This window comes from Ptychodera flava, chromosome 18, assembly GCF_041260155.1.
Source record: "Ptychodera flava strain L36383 chromosome 18, AS_Pfla_20210202, whole genome shotgun sequence".
In the NCBI taxonomy this organism is placed as follows: Eukaryota; Metazoa; Hemichordata; class Enteropneusta; family Ptychoderidae; genus Ptychodera; species Ptychodera flava.
Window position 1 is genome coordinate 22,996,790 of NC_091945.1, and position 14,369 is coordinate 23,011,158.

Consider the following 14,369-nt stretch of genomic DNA (forward strand, 5'->3'; position numbering starts at 1 on the left):
GGTATATCAGAAAGGAATTGTAAAAATTTGAGAGTCCGAATGTGTGTCCCCGAGGTACATTCTACCTTAAATGCCAGGCGCGTCTACTTCTAAGAAAGGGAGTCTTAAGGAAGTAACCCGTGGGCTTTTGTATATTAAGGTATAAGGTTGATATACACGTTGCTTGTGTTTCCGGAAAGCTGCGAGTTGCCTATAACAAGGTGCCACGAATATATTGCTAGTGCGTGATACACACAGTTATGCCAGTCTCCCCTGAGAAAATGTAAGCGAATGTATGATTTGCTGACAAGATTATTTAGAAGTGAAATTTTGATAGTTATATAACAATTCGGCTGTCTATATTTTACCTAAAATTTCATGCATATGAGGATTAACTACGAGTTTCTATCAATTCTTTCGTCTTTGGCGATTAGAATATGCAATTCTATCATCACCGCGAACGAGATGTCATTTGCATTCTGCAATTTGAGTGCTGTGGACAACTCGAATCCGTAAAAGAATATGGCGACATATGGAAACTGAAATATGGTAACTCCCAGCAAGGTGGGGACTCAGTAATCGAAATGTTCGACACGACAGTTTACATAGAAATCCATTCATTCAAATTAGAGACCTGAACAACTAACTTAGTCTGTGATCTTTATTGAGGCTTAATCCCACCAACGACTTGTGGCGATCTCCGTTTGACGACAGCTCAATGAAGTCCTTCGTTGCGATGTTCATATCACGCAAAGTGAGATTGGCATCCACTTGCAATTAATGATGCTTGAGTCACAACATTCATTTCGTTTGAAAATGTTCATATTTGATTCAGGGGTTATTTAGATTTTAAAAAGCATGTGTTAGAGCCCTGTGGTCCTGTTATTCTGTTCATAGTGATATGTCATTTTCTATTTAGTGATTAATATGGATACAATAGAAATAATATTAACTGGATTGAGAAAATGGAGTACATAGCTACTACATGCTACGTACGCTACAGTTTCATGCAAGAACAACGTGGCACAAATGACAGACGTGAGCATTAGTACAGGCAAAAAATTGCCAACAATACCCGGTCAAGTCTTAGTAAAAGAACGATTACCGAAATTGCTTAAATCCAGCCAACCAGTGTCAAGGACATTTTTACATACCGTACATCTCTTCATCACATATTTTTCATTTCGAAAGCAAAAAAAGCATAGAAACTGAATTTAGAATTTAAAGATATCTCTGTCTCAATTCGCTGACAACAACTCTAAATCTCTCTCTAGAATAGATGGCGCATGAGTCACACTTAAAGCTTGGAGTGTCGGCATGATTTCCATTCCGCTTTTCTTCTTTAAAAGCTGTCTCTTCTATCGAAGGTCAGTGAATAACACTGTCAAGATTTTAAATGACGTCATATAACCAGCTGGCCACTATCTTACATACATACATACATACATACATACATACCCACATACATACATACATACATACATACATACATACATACATACATACATACATACATACATACATACATACATACATACATACATACATACATACATACATACATACATACATACATACATACATACATACACATTTCAATAATATCCAGTGATAAGGGCAGTGATAAGGGCATCTTTGATAAATACAAAAGTCACTACAATACGGTGCTAAAGATAAGCGGATACACCGAACAAATACGTCGAGACCAACCAATCAGCGAGGAGAAACAATGACAGGAAACGTCACATCACGTGGTTCAACCCCCTTTCAGCAAGAACGTGGAAACTAATATCGGCAAGAACTTTCTTCAACTTGTTGACAAACACTTTCCAAAGAGGTCTAAACTTCACAAGATCTTCAATAGGAACACAATTAAAGCATAGACCCTCGAGAAAAACGAGGGTCTATGATTAAAGTGAGTTATAGCTGTATGAAGAATATATAAAGTACAATCAAATCGCATAATAAGAGGGTAATCACCGGAGATCAGCGTAAGGATCGACCAGCTGATTGATTGTAATTGCTGGGTCAAGTCTGCATGCCCCTTGAAGGGTAACTGTCAAGTCAAAGGCGTGATTTACAAGGCTAAAGCATCAACGGAGGACAACACGGAGAATGTTTACATCGGCTTCACAGATAACACCTTCAAGACGAGCTTACCACATGCAATCGTTCCGTAACGAGAAATAAAACACTGTTACAATACAGAGTTGTCAAAGTTTGCATGGAACTTAAAAAGCAAGGATCAAGCACAGGGGAAAGATGAAAGTCCCCTGGGGTGGGGAGGAGGGTTTTTTGTGCAACGGTTTACCTTATTTGATTTTATTAGTTTTGACTGTGATATTTCAAATAAAGAGTTCAACTCCACACCGTCTGAATACCGCAGCCGTCCCACACGAATTTTATTTTAATGCGTGTGGGACGGCTGTGGTGTTGACTCAATCACTTAATCCGCTGATACGGACAGCGGATTAGCAAGTTGGCAATAATGTTTTCGGAGCAATTATACACAAGTTGGAGAGGAGATAAGGACTTGTTGGTAATAATAAAGCAGTCAGACGATGTAGAGTTGAAATATCACAGTCAAAATTAATAAAATCAATAAGGTAAACCGTTGCACAAAAAACCCTCCTCCCTACCCCAGGGACTGTTTTCTTTGCCCTGTGGATCAAGTCTTTGACATTTCGTGGTCAATTGTTGACAAAGCATCGAGTTACTCTAACGTAAGCAAACAATGCAATCTTTGTATATCAGAAAAGCTGCACATTATCAATACTGACAAATCTACACTGTTAAACAAACGCTCTGAATTGGTTTCAAAATGTTGCCACCAAAACAAATACTATTTATCAAATTTTAACACCACCTACAAATAGAATGGTACGTTCTAATGAGAGTGTTGCTAAGAATCCTTTCACTTTTGTCTGACAATTGCAGGATGCATGAAACTTAAGTAACAGATATTAGATATTATTACTTTGTACTTGAAGTAATTTGTGTTATATATATATATATATATATATATATATATATATATATATATATATATATATATATATATATACATGTATATATATATATGTGTGTGTGTGTGTGTGTGTGTGTGTGTGTGTGTGTGTGTGTGTGTGTGTGTGTGTGTGTGTGTGTGTGGTGTGTGTGTATTCCTGTTAGACTAGTTCTTATTTAGAAGGTTCTCGAGTAGGCATAATGCAATTGTATGCAAATGTATAGTACACACTCATAGCAATCACTTTTGAAGATGAGTCTTCGCTGCAATGGTGATAAGCTAAACGAACCTTTCCCCTTGAATAGCGCGGCAGATTTATTATCACCAAATCTGCTGAAAATCTTTACACGAAATGTCAAGGTGACCATGTAATCGCCGTTAAGTGAACGCAGCAGAAACGTTCACAGGAGACTTGGGCAAATTACCTTTATGCGAAAGCGTAAACCATGGCCTTTAAAAATGTTGACATTTGTTTTCAATAGCTTAATGGTTCACCGCTTCCGAGACTTAGCGAACGAATTTCAAACGTTGGTGCTGATTCTCAGTAGCGTAAAAAGGTGTCCCGTGGACGATGTATTTGATCTGTAGATTTAAAAGGAAACCGTATTTAACGATGGCGCCTTCCACATCAGCAGATCGTTACTTCACGCGTTAACTGTTGAATGTTTGCGTAAACATCTGACGTACATTAATCGCCTTCAATCACTTTCTTTGTTTGCCGTTCACGGGCAAGTAGGTTTTTGCGCAAAATGATGAGAAACAAATACAGTGATTAAAATGTTACAAATCGCATTTACATCTTTTTTATTTAAGTGTTTACCTTTTTTATCAGGTGGGAGGTCTGATGAAAGAAATGCTTTTAACTGCTTCTTTGTACATGTAGTAAACTGACGCAGTACGTGTTGATAGAAGTGCATAAATTTTAGCTACATCTACCTTTCCTATTGTGTTCGTGGATGTTACTACTCAAACCCTTTCAAGACCCCATTCAAGTATTTCGAGTACACTGCGAGTGTTACTATACAACAGTATATGTATATAAGTAAACGTGTACGTGTGTACTCCATCGAACACGTTCGCAAGATAATCAATCTTTACGCGAGAGTGAATCATTCTCGCAAAGAAACTTAACGCTCTGTCTATGAAAGATTGAATGTAGCATTAGAAGACTCTGAGGTGTGAGTGAGTAATAAGGTGAGCGATGACTGGTTGATATATGCATCCAGGAGTCGATAAAATCAAATAACAGAAGGCAATTTCTTGGATCTATCAATTTTCAACTGTCAGTCATTTCAATCTCTCGCATATGGCACAAGACCACTAATTAATTTCCCATAGGCCACCACAGTAGCGTTGAGCTCGATTTTCCTATTTTAAAACATTCAGCGGCACGAATCCTCTTAACAGGTGTTAGGTCAATGTCAGCTTGACTACTGATGAATTTTTCGTGTGGGCAAGTCCACGGAAATTTTGAGATAGCGATGAAAATAGCGCCCTCAGTGGTGTTTTTGACAAAATTCAGGCTTATTGTTATGATTTCTATGGCCCCTAGAACTCCTCATATTACCACCGAATGCTTCAGCCATTATTCACAACAGTCTGCATTTTGATTCAGGCAGAAAAATATCTTTACAAAAATTCTTGACATTAAAGTTCAAACTAAACAAGCATCCATGCAGGTATCAAAACTTCAAGGTCTGCACTATTTTTCTTCCGAACTATCTTCATGGTCTTGTGCCATATAAGGTTACAGTAAATATCAGAATATTAGAGGCTGTATGTGGTGTATTCTCATATTAATTTGTATGGCACATATATCTATATAATTAATGCTTTACTAGACTTGCTCCAAGTCTGTGGTCACAAATACTAAAACGTATAATAAAGTAAAGGACTAAACATCGCGTCGCGCCAATGGTAGGCTGTTGAGTAGGTCGTGGGGTGGCTTGGCCAGATAGTAACTCAGCTGCCGAGAAAAGCCAGACGACTTAGGGCGATTTTAATGCTTTACCACTGACCAGTCAAATCGACTTTGCAGTCACGGTTACAGCGTGATATTTTAAACTTCGTTAAACTCCCGAGAGACAGTCAGGCCTCTGTCATTTTTGCGTTAGCGGCCTCATACATTTGGTTAAAGAAGTAAGTTGACAAAATAGGAAAGTTTTACTCAAAATTATAGATTCAAAAACTTAGAAAACCTGTAACTTCGCAAATGTTATTTTATGGAACTTGAGGTAAACTTGTTCTCAGCTTTTCAAGGCAAACTGTTGACCACGTCCCATTCGATCATAATACTAGTTTGTCGTGTTCCGTAACGAATTCTCATACACTTCATATCTAAAAACCACTCTTTGATGCCCCTCTTACACGTCTTACACGTCGAGACAAAGACTTGATGTGGACTATTTCGTTAGAGACCTGTCACACCGACGATGGGAATTTTCTGATCTAAGGAAGAATGGCCGAGGAGGGCGCCAGCAGCCGCCATGAGATTGTTTCACATTAAGGGAATCGTCATTATATCTGACGGGGGTCAGAAGAATCGAACGGATTCAATCAAAAAATCAGAAGCTACAGTAAAGGCTACTCAAATATTTTAGGCTTTGGGAGGAGCTCAAATATTTTCATGGAAAATTTGGGCTAACAAATCTTTCGTGGTGATTCGATCTCTTCAATTGTAATTAATCAACAAACCATGTTATTGATTTAGAAGGATTTACTGTGAATTTTACATTAAATGCATCGACTGCACATTCATATGAGGAGACTGGTAGCATACATTCAATGTCTCGAGATTTGTGTCATCTCTTTTTTTAATTGAACTAAGAACTAACAGTTCAGGGCTGAATCACATTTGTAAATGCGATGGCACTATAATTATCCTTCAGCTACAGCGCATCCAAATGCTAATCGAACTGCATTGCATGGTGAATGCTCAAAATAACAGCGAGCCATGATGTTGAACATGAGATATTTATTGCTTATTTTACGTCTTTAATGATTTTCAAGAAGAACAAAACACGGATTCTTCATTTTCACTTGACACAGTTGTAATTCAGCATGTTATTAATGCTACCGTCGTCCTCCGGGAGACAAAATAATCGTCAAAAACATCTATGGATCATGATAATGATCCATAGAGTGGGAGTCACATGACTAGATTAGGCAAATCCAGTTTCTAACGGCCCTATAGCGGTGGCCTTTTGAGAACGAGTGTGCTCTCATTGCACAGGCACTGTCAAAAACAATGTCAAGGCAAGTGTTGGTCAGTCAATACATACATGTAAGGGTCAGTTTATTACGTAGCTTCTATGTTGTTACACCGAGAAAGCATATTATGAAGTAAAATGTTTGCGACCTCGATAATTTACATGTAATTTTTGCGTTCAAATTCAGCCAAGTATTACTTGTGTAAGAGTAATGCCAAGTAAACGCCCATATCTTAATAAGTACAAGAACACGACACATTTGTTAGAAAATCAGAAACTATGAACATGTTTGGAAAAAGTTGCACATATTGAGGCTGTAACAGATAAGCATCCATGGATACGTATTGACAATAATTGTGGCAGCATGGATAATTTAGTCACGCACTGAATAAGCGAAATAAGAAAGATAATAATCCCTCCTTGTGGGATAGGCTGTAGATAATCTGACATGATCACCAACTTTTAAGGTAAACTTACATATAATGTTACAGAGAGCCAACCAAGCGTTAAACAAATTCTTTCCCTTAACACTTCACATTCAAATTGATAAAGTTTCTACTTTTGTGAAACAAATCACAGAATACCAGAACACAGCTAAAATGTTAGAATTAAAATACTCAGTTTATTAGATCATGATTTCACTTTATATTAAAGTAGTACACACCTCGAAAGTGAAAAACTAAAACTTTTGTCAAAACGTTCCTCAATGAAACTTTCAGTCTTACTCTTTCTAAATCAAGAACAAAAACCAGTAGTCACCTTTTAAAGTTTGCTACAGGAGAGTCAAATTACTTGACATTTACTGATATTTGAAATTCAAAATCATGGCCTCCATCCCTACGTCAATTCTACAGAACAAGTACAATTCCCGGTTCTCAAAAATACTAAGTTAGAATTTTTCTTAGTCCGAGAGCTTTAAAGTAAATTCACGAGAAGTAGATCAGAAAATAATTGTAAAAAATTGAGAGTCCAAATATCTGTCTAAGAGGCGCATTTAATTCAATTCAATTCAATTCAATTCAATTACTTTATTATCCACAATAAATGTAGAAATTTGCCTTCAGGCTCATCATATACAAATTAAAATAGTACAACTAGCAAAAGCATTCTATAAAAAGGGACGCTATTACATTGAAATGCTTAAAAACACACACAAGGTAGTGACATAAATACAACCAGATATGAACTGAATATGCTCACGTGTTTTACAAAAGGTTCATTAATAGTAGTACCCTTCACAGAACAATAAGATATATGTTATCACTATATGTAGCAGGTTTTTTCAACTTCGCACAGTACTCTCGGAGTTTAATCATTAATTACAAAACTTTATTTAATATGCAAATGAGCTGTTAATTAACTTGACACTGCTCAATGCTTCATGGGACAACTAGATATCCATCAGATCAACATTTGTAGCACGTTTTATTTAATTTAGTGCTGTAATTTTAGAGTATTGTCACTAATTACAAAGTTCATTAAATATGCAAATAAACTCTAAATTAACTTGACACTGTTCAATGATTCATAGCACAATTAAATATTTATCAAATCAATTTCTGTAACACGTTTCACAAAATTTGGTGCCGTAATTTCAGAGTTATATACCTCATTACAAAGTTTATTAAATATGCAAATGAACCCTTAATTAACTTTACACTACTAAATACTTTACAACACAGTTAGATATCTGTCTGATCAGTATATGCAGCAGTTTTCATGACGTTTGATGCAGTTATTTCGGAGTTATATGACTAATTATAAAACTTCATGAAATATGCAAATGAGCTAATTATTAACTTGACACTGTTCAATGCTTCTCAGTACAATTGGATATTTATCAGATCAACATCTGTAGCAAGTTTCATCAAATTTAACGCTGTAATTTTAGAGTAATATCACTAATTACAAAGTTCATTAAATATGCAAATAAACCCTTAAATAACTTCACACAAGTAAATGCTCTACACCACAATTAGATATCTGTTGGATCAGTATCTGCAGCAGATTTCATAACATTTGGTGCAGTTATTTTGGAGTTATATCACTAATTACAAAACTTCATAAAATATGCAAATGACCTATTTGTTAACTTGACACTGCCAAATGCTTCTCAGTACAATTAGATATTTATCAAAACAATATCTGTACCCAATTTCAAAGACTTGGGTGCCGTAATTTCAGAGTTATATACCTAATTACAAAGTTCATTAAATATGCAAATGAACCCTTAATTAAGTTCACACTACTGAATGCTTTACACTACAGTTAGATATCAGTCGGATCAGTATCTGCAGCAGATTTCATCTTACTTGGTGAAGTTAAATCGGAGTTATATGACTAATTACAAAACTTCATAAAATATGCAAATGACCTATTTATTAACTTGACACTGTCAAATGCTTCTAAGTATAATTAGATATATAGCAGATCAATATTTGTTGCAAGTATCATCAAGTTTGGTGCTGGAATTTCAGAGTTATCTCACTAATAACAAAAGTTCATTAAATGTAAAAATGAGAAGGTAATTGACATGACACTCACAGTATCATCATAATGTTCTGAGATTGTCATCTGTGAAAAGTTTCATGAAATTTTGTGCAGTATTTCTTGACATATGTCTACACTGTCATTACCGTCTCCATAGGGAAACCATTGTACGGAAAAAAACGATATTGCATAACTTCATTAATATGCAAGCCACACTAAACAAAATCTAATCAGTTCTTGCAAGTAGCATATAGTACCTGTGTACCAAATCTGACTTGAATCCGTTCAGGCGTTTTTGAGTTATCGTGTAAACAGACAGACAGACAGACACACACACACACACTAACACACACACACACACACACGGACAGACAGACAGACATCGCTATGACAATAGCCCACGTGTTTACACACGTGAGCTAAAAATTGAAACATAGACGGAAACAACAAAGGATCAACTGGAGGTTTAAAACAACTACATCGAGTTTGAGTTTGAGTTAACCTTACATTACGAAGGCTACTGATTGTATTTGGTTTAAGCATGGATGTAAAAAATAGACATCCATGGTTTAAGCGTGTGCTCTACATCTTGTAAGGAGCTACCCCTTTAAAGCTGACCTTTGCCAACATCTAGCCTTAGTGAAAAACAAGGAAACATGTAAAATCTGGTGAGGGTTATAAGAATCACAATGATAACTTAAACAGATCAAAGATCAAGCATAATTACACCCGTTCTGAATGAATACATCACATTCATAGGAGTGCAGTCCGATTGTTTCGATAATATCAACTTTATGTAAATTCGCGTTCCTAATTTGTATGTTAATAATTTTCGAGTAATTATTTTACAAATAATTGCTCAGGAAGGACAAACATTTAGACTTCATCTTACGGTAGGGGTTGAATAGCCTTTGTGAGGATTCACTGTCAATGCAATTGGAGAAACCGAGAGGAAGAAGCTTTGTAATTAGAGGAAGTTCTCCTTGTTCCATGCTATCAATAGAAAGTCGTTAACGTAAAAATACGCCTCGGAGACACGTTCTGTGCTGGCCTGGTCTGTATAATATGTGACCTATAGAGTTATAAAACTTAAAGAGTCGAAAGTGTATTTTTCTGTTGGTTCAATCAGTGAACATGACAGCCCTGCGCCCATGGCACACAGAACTTGACGGGTGCAATTCGTTGATGTGGCCTGAAACGACGTTCTGCACCCCGTCTATTAGTTATGCATAGTTTACTTTACTACTTAAATGGAAAATGCGCTTGGCACCTTTTGATCGTATTAGCAAACTATCGGCTGTACCAATCGTCCGTTCGTCTGGAATTTACAAACAGCGCCAAGAGACAAAGAAACAAAACACTTTAGTGAATATACACTTGATTCAAGTCGGTAAATGTTTAAAATATTAAATCATTTGTAATATTTCCTCTTGTATCTCTCCTATTTCATACAAAGCTATTTGGAATTTGGTAGCCAAGGCCAGGTTTTAAAATTTCTAAGCATTCCGCGTTACTTTTGAGTCTGCGCAGTTTTGCCGGGTCCGGGAGAAACGCCCCTGTATAGCGTTCACCCGACTCACTCGTTTCACATGAAAACAGAACACAAATCATGGCGTTCACCCAACTCAAGCATTCACAAATCACGGACTTGAACCAAGTCTAATTTGTGGAGGCAAGACTTGACAACGGCGCTTTAACAGCATCTTCCACACAAGGCTGAACCACAGACAACACCAATGACGCTGTCATAGTCTTCCACACATTTTTAACGTCCGAACAACAACGCTTTTAGAGGAGCACAGCAATCTAACATGAACCTATGACTACATATAGTCAGGCGACTGATGGTCAACATGTCTTGACCAAAAAACACGAATTCTAAGATTACAAAACTCAATCAATGAGAAGAAACAACAACATAAAAGATACATTAGTTAAGCCAAGACTTCACAAAGTAACGAACGAACACCAAGGACGCAATGAAAGCGTCTTCAACACAAGCACAGTCAGTCCCTCTATCCACAAGCAATAACAATTTGAACAAAGAAATTCTAACAACACTAGCTGTTAGAAATGTACATCAATCAAATACGAACCATAAAACACGTACATAAACTCAAGCGACTGATGAAGGAACATCTCAGGGTTCCGAAACGAAAGCGTCAAAGGATCACGTTGTCTCAGATATGACAGGTCCGGCACACTCCTTACATTAACTGCGCACACAATAGAACACAAACAAACAAACAATCAACATGAAAAATGGCACAGAAAACGATACACGCAAACACTCAACAACAAACAAAACACAATATATAAACTAAACACAATCAAGTAGTTGATATGTGTAGCCACTTTCCCTTTATTTTACTACAAATACAACTACACGAACACCAGAGTCAGTGGTATCTATTACCTAAAGTACACAAAACTCCTCTGCAATTAGCATACGGGATTCAACGGACTTTATAGGGAAAACATACACTCTCAGAGTTCCGAATAACGATTCTCGACACGCTGGACGATGTTTCTATGTACACAAACACAATGCACGATGAAGCAATCAAACTAGTCCGCAAAGCCTTACATGAAAGACAAATCGTTTACAAAATCAAAAAGCCACCCATGGAGTCTATGTTAACTATGCTAACACTCATACTCAAAGAGAACACATTCGGATTCGACAACAAATTCTATCAACAAACCTGCGTATGGCTCCCCATCATCTCCAGAAATAGCCGACATTACATTCTACGATCTGAAAATGTAAATAATCCAACGGTACGGAACACAAACAGCAATCTGGTACAGATTCAGAGACGACATTTTCATGATCTTTCATGGAACACAACATGAACTAGTCGAATTCATTGCCGACATCAATAAACAACAGTCGACATTCGAATTTTCATATGAAAGTTCGACACAAGAGCTAACATATCTTGATCTAGTCATTTTCAAGGGCCAGAGATTTAACAGCAAACAAATTATTGACACCAAAACACACACAAAACAACAGATACATTCCAATTCCTCTGCAAAGATTCATGTCTTCCTACTGGGGACCATTAAAGGCGAAACATTAAGATACTGCAGAACGTGTAACAACAAAGAGGACTTCGACAAAAAAGTAAACTTCTTCACAGAAAAACTAAGAGAACAACAAACAGATACAACAAACATGAAATATCGCAAATAACGAACACAATAAATCACGAAAACCGACAAGAACTGCTCACAGACGGACAAAATATTACAGACAAAAACAAAACATTAGCCTTCACAACAAAATACAGCCCATTTATTAGAACAGCTAATATAAATCAGGCACTTCTAAAACACTAGCACATAATTGAGACAGATGAAATACTGAAACAAATCTTTCCAAAACAAATAATAATTGCATACAGAAGAAACAAATACATAAAAGACACATTAGTGAAGGCAAGACTAAACAAACAAACGAACAGCAAAGACACAGTTACAGCGTCCTCAACACAAGCCTCAACAAATCAAAACATATACACTCTGACAACACTGTCAGAAAGACAAACCAATCAAATATATACTACACAAAACACACAAATTCAAAGGACTGGTGAAGGAACATCTCAGCGTTCCGAAACGAAAGCGTCAAAGGATAACGTTGTCTCAGACATAACCGATCCGGCTTCCTCTCGCAAAGGTACACTCCGAACATTTATTGCCAAAACACGGTATACAATAAAACACAAACAATAGCATACATGTGGCACAGTCCCTCCACACACCGGTTGGGAAACGTCCATTGTTTTAACGTGTGAAGTACCGGATTAGGATTGTATGCGCATTGTGGTTTGAATCCGTATTTCATACCCATTTTCGTCGCGTTTTTCTTTCGAACAATTGTTACCCAGAACCACTGATATGTGAAGCCTGCGTCAAACATTTCAAAACATGAACAATCCATTAGGTTTTGGAGAGATCGTCATTTGGTTTGTTGTTTTGATTTTCGTAAAACAAAATGGCGGTTACGGTAGCCATTCCAATGCTGAAAACGGCGTTTACTTACTTTACCAGTCGCCTGACAATAAACTTTTACGACAGGTAAAACATGAAATGTGGTGATTATTTTCGTTTAGGGATGAATTGTATTCCAACCGAAATGAAGCCCTACAATTACAAACACAGACATCTTCTCAAACCATAATAAGGCGCATCGTAACAATGGGGACCAAGGCGTTTCCCAACCTGTGTGACATAGTTCCATTGATAACCACAAACACCTGCCTTATGCACACAAGACACCCCATTTCGAAAGGAAAAATTACCAAAAATTCAGCACGCACTAACTAGCGCTTGTAACTCGTGACGTTTGCGCCGTCAAAATACGCCGCGTAATCGAAGTCTGTAGATGACGCTGTCACTCTAATTATACGAATGCGGATGAAAAGTTCTCACCAACCAGTAATTATAAACTTTCCTTTGGGCTGATTTTGTTCAAAAAGCGTAGTTAATCCCGTTAGACACCAGTATCCGTGACCCGTTTGATAGGTGATTTAAATTTAGTAGTTGCTTGGTAATGGGTTCAAGCATGACTAAGCATGCTGTACTATAGGGGAAATACGGTATTCAAAATGGCTGCAATACGTCAGAGCTGTCAAAACTGCTGTCCAGAAGATTTTGGAGCCGAAATCGGAACTAAATTGGGTTCCCCCATTTCAAACTTGGACATTAATGCGATACAGGTATTCAGCTATGAGCGTAGGCCTTTTATTTGGATGCAAACTCCATACTGTACACGGGTAAAACCGTTTCATGACTGCCATCCTTTCTGCGCGTACCACATTGGCAATTCCAAACATTTGTGCTTGCAGCCACATTTTCGGCCCACTGCTACAGCGATTATCCGGCTGTCGAGGTAGCTGCGAAATAAGCGTCAGGGCAATTTTCGATCCTGGCCTTAATCCATAAAAATCAACTTTGTATGACAGTATTGTGAAAGTATTATTCTTCCATTGGAAACTGGTTTCACAATTTTTACTGATAGGTGAAATCCTCCAAATTATATCCCGTGAAACAAGTTAAATTACAATATTAAATCGTACGTTCCTTTGGCAAATCTGTGTAATTAAGTCTAAGCGAAAATGCTTCAAACATCAAAATGGTGAAATTACTTCCGCATGAATATCATACTGTTCCAGACACATAAGATCGACAAACATGTCAATGCTAATATGGCCATTCTCTGATTGATCTATTAAACCAGCTATGGCATTCACCAGGACAGGGTTAGCGCCGTATTTTTCCCTGAATCCATTCCATGCCTGTGAAAGTATGTTGCATTTATCTCTAAGCAAACTCCAGCCACTTGTTCACGATAATTTCATAGACTTCACAACAAAGTGGCACTGATCATATTTGTTGATATGTTCCAACATCAAGAGGAGGCACTTAATACAGGGAATTCATGGTCACAGTCTGTAGAGAATACGAGAGACAAATTAATGGCAAGTGCTGAAGCATGGCATATATACTCAGCAGCATGCCTAGCAGTGAAAGGATAGACTCTGGCCATAAAGAAGTACAGGTCATAAAACAGTTAACTCTTGCTAGGAGAGTATTTTATCGCCAAATAGAAAAAAAATCCATGAACTCAACCAAGCTATATGAAAATGAACATTGCATTTCCGTGACGACATAGT